Below are 3,804 nucleotides of genomic sequence, written 5' to 3' on the forward strand. Positions count from 1 at the left end.
GTTTCCCTGCTAATCCCAGGTCTTGTTCCCACTGATCTGAATGTCTATGTTATTGCATATTGGGATGAGATTGATTTTCTTTAGGAATATTTCTTTTTTTCTTGACTCAGATACATCTAGCCATTTTCATGATTCTCTCTGTGTTTCTATTTGTTCTCGTCTAGTCCAGCACCATTTTGGCATCCTCACACATGTATTGAAGTAGGTGGATAATAGCTGTGTCCTAGTTTTATTTTTAAAAACATATTTTTCTCTTTTTTTCCTTGCTGACTGTAACATGGCTTCCAAGTGAAGAAAGGAAAAGAGAACAAACTATTCAGCCACATTCACTCTAGAAGTCTCTCCATATGTTAGCTTTCATGATCTAGCTCTGTACCACAACTCAGGGAATTGTTAGTCTTTATGATGATTTCTGAGTTATTTCATCCAGTTTCTAAGTATATTGTTTAATTAATTAATTAAATTGATAATTTGTGTTTTGTTATAGGTTCTTTCTTTCTAACCCAGACTGACTTTGAACGTGAGATCTTCAATGCCCAAGAGCTCATGTGTTGAGATTATAGGAGTAAGTCACCACACTCAACACACCTAGATTTTTTTAAGTTATTTTAAATTAGCAGAAACAGTACTTAAGATCCTTAAATTTTAATGGTGCAATCCGGCATCTCTTGAAACCTTATAATTGTTCTCAACATCACTATATTTAGTCAATCAATTTGGAAGAACATAAATAGTATACGTAAAGTGCCATGAGGTGCCCTGTCTTATAGAATAAGAAAGGACATAACCACAGTTCAATGAAGAAAAGAATTGAATGCATTCTAGCAAAATGAAGAAATTTGGTCAAATGTTGAGTTTAGTAGAAAAGGGGTTACATAAGTTTTTATCTGTAAGAAAACTCCTAGACATTTGAAATTAAATATATATATTTCCCATTCAATTTGCTTAATTTTCCCACATGATTTCTCCTAATAGAATACATTTCAACTATTTACCTAACCTGAAGCAGAGAGGCCTCAGCTTATACCTTGCTCTGTGTCTCCAAGAATAAGTGGAACAAGAATTATTTTTGTCTTTATTACTGTTGTAGTTGGATTTGAGCATCCCCTTAAGGGCTTGTGTGCTGAGGAGTCATTCCTCAGTACAGCAGCGTTCAGAGATCGAGTCGGTCTTTGGAAGGTGACTAGATATGAGAGCTCTGACTTAATTAATGGATTAATTCACTTATGGATTGATAGATAACTGGGTTAATAGGACATGGTAGAAACTGGGACTTAGGGTCTCAGTAGAGACCTGAGGAAGTAGATCACCGAACATGCCTTCAAGGGTTTATTTTATCCCTGCCTCCTACATTGCAGCTCCACTGTAACACATGTTCCCTGCCATGACATTCTTCTTGTTGTTATTGTTGTTATTTTGTCTTTTCGGAGACAGTGCCTCCCTGTAACCACAGCTGACCTAGAACTTCTTATGTAGACCAGGCTGGCCTCCTCAATCTCACAGATATCTGCCTGCCTCTGCCTCCTGAGTGCTGGGGTTAAAGGAGTGTGCCACCACAATGGGCTCCTGACATGATATTCTATCTCATCATGGCCCAGAACCAATGGAGCCCAGTGACCACATACCTCTGAGACTATGAGCTGAACTAAGACTTTCCTCCTTTAATTTTCTCAGGTATTTTGTTACAGCAACAGAAAGCCAACACAGCTATTTACCTTCTTTAAAAAAATCATGTTTGGTCATGACCATATAGAACTAGAGTCTTACAGGCTCCTGGACCTTGCTCAAATGAACTTACAGCAATGGTGACAGCATGTACAAGTCCCATGCAAACTCAAGGAGACAAAAACTCAGCACAAAACTGTGGAAATGGGCAGGAGGCCCCAATCTTAGCTGAAGCACTATGGGCAACAGATTATTGCTGGGTGAGGAAGAGCTGATCTTCTTTAAGGGAGTGACTAGATCCCACTGGATGGACTTGCACTGAGGGATGTCTTGGGACACTAACTTGACTGGATAGGCCTTTATTAATGACAGAATGAATGCAATCTAGTTGGGGTACTAGGAGAGGGTGCTGATGGGGAAGGGGGTATAAAGATGATTAAGATGTGTGTACGAAATACACAAAAATTCAATAAAAATGTACATTAAAAACATATTTACAAATTCAAGTGTCTAGAAAAGAAGGCTTTTCTTCCGTTCTCTTTTAGCTAGGACGACAGATGATGACAAATGCAGATTCATTTGGAAAGATGGAATTGTTGCTGTGTTCTGTCAATGGATATTTTATTTTGTTTATAATAGATTATTAATTATTTTATATGAAATGAAAAATGATTGAGCTGTATCACTTTAACACATAAAAGGGCCATGAAGAACATGCATGATTGTGGAAAGGACTTTAGTGTTCGCCACACAGCCTGCAAGAGAACAGGCAAGTGAGGTCCCCTTCCCTGTAAGATGCCATGCTCTGCAACGCTGCTTCAAAACCAACATTAGGAACTTGACCTATGCAGATAACCTAAATCAGAAGACTTAACCTTCCCACTCTATAAAAGCCGCACATAAACAACTCTTGAATATACCTGTCTGACGGCTCTTTGGGAGAACCCACTAGCATCTTTACCAGACACATAACTGCTACACTCAGGTGATCTGTAGGATTATTTTTAAATTCTGGTTGTACTTTGATGGTATATTTATATGCCTAATCAAAACAATAGCAATGATAGCTAAACTAGTTCAAAAGTCTGAGAACTTGCATTTACTGTTCATGTTGAAAGGAATCCAATTAAATACTCACAGCCCCACTTTGAAATCTAAAGCACAAAGTCAATGCTAAAGTTTTTTTAAATGGGAGATCCTATGTTGTAGAAGTCTGCAGAGAATAAGGATGGCCCTTCGTCTCACAAATCAACTCCAAACTGAAAGGCATATCTGACATGCCTTTTATGGCCCTTGAGGCTTCCAACTACAAAATCAAAAGTCCTCCTGGACAGATGTTAGTTTAAGTCAGAAGGCATTTTAAGACAAGACAAGCTGCAGTGGCAAGTTTTTCAATTCAGAAACAAGTACATATTTGGGGGCAAAAAAGTCTGTTTCCCATTCCATAATCCATGTGCGTTATTCATGAGACCTTCCAATTAGTAGCTACACTTGATTATCTCTAAATTGTTTTACAATTTGCCACCACCATGGTCATTTTAAAATGCATTTTTATCTAAAGGTTATGTTAGGAGCTTTGTCATTGAGTCAGACAGCCTAAATCTGATTAGTTGGGGGAATCAGCTTATGATAGTTACTCAAGTACTTTGAGGCTCTTTTACCTTATCTTGTTGATACAAACGAGACAAGCAAACTTGGGCTCTACCGGGCATCAAATCATGTGGCTTAAAGTAATGTTATACCACACATTCAAGAAACACATCTTTCTAATCATGTACAGATTCTACCTCATGATATATTTTATAGTGCTAGTGAAAGTTTTCATGAATTCTGAACAAGGAATTTATAAGGCTAATATCATTTATGAAAGATGAATAAAAGGAAAAAAACCCTAAAATAGGCAGATCAAATTCAATATAGCAATCTATTAAAAAAAAGGGCTGACAAGATCACTCAGTGGGAAAAGGCTTGCCTCTGAGCCTGATAACTTGAATTCCATTCCCAGGATCTGCATGGTGAAAAGAGAGAATCAACGGTCACTGGTTGTCCTCTGATCGCCACATGTGCACTGTGGCCCACACATATACACATACACATTCGAATAAATAATAAATAAATGCAATATAAAAATTATACATA

The sequence above is a fragment of the Nannospalax galili genome, unplaced genomic scaffold, assembly GCF_000622305.1.
Source record: "Nannospalax galili isolate Female #2095 unplaced genomic scaffold, S.galili_v1.0 scaffold768, whole genome shotgun sequence".
Lineage (NCBI taxonomy): Eukaryota > Metazoa > Chordata > Mammalia > Rodentia > Spalacidae > Nannospalax > Nannospalax galili.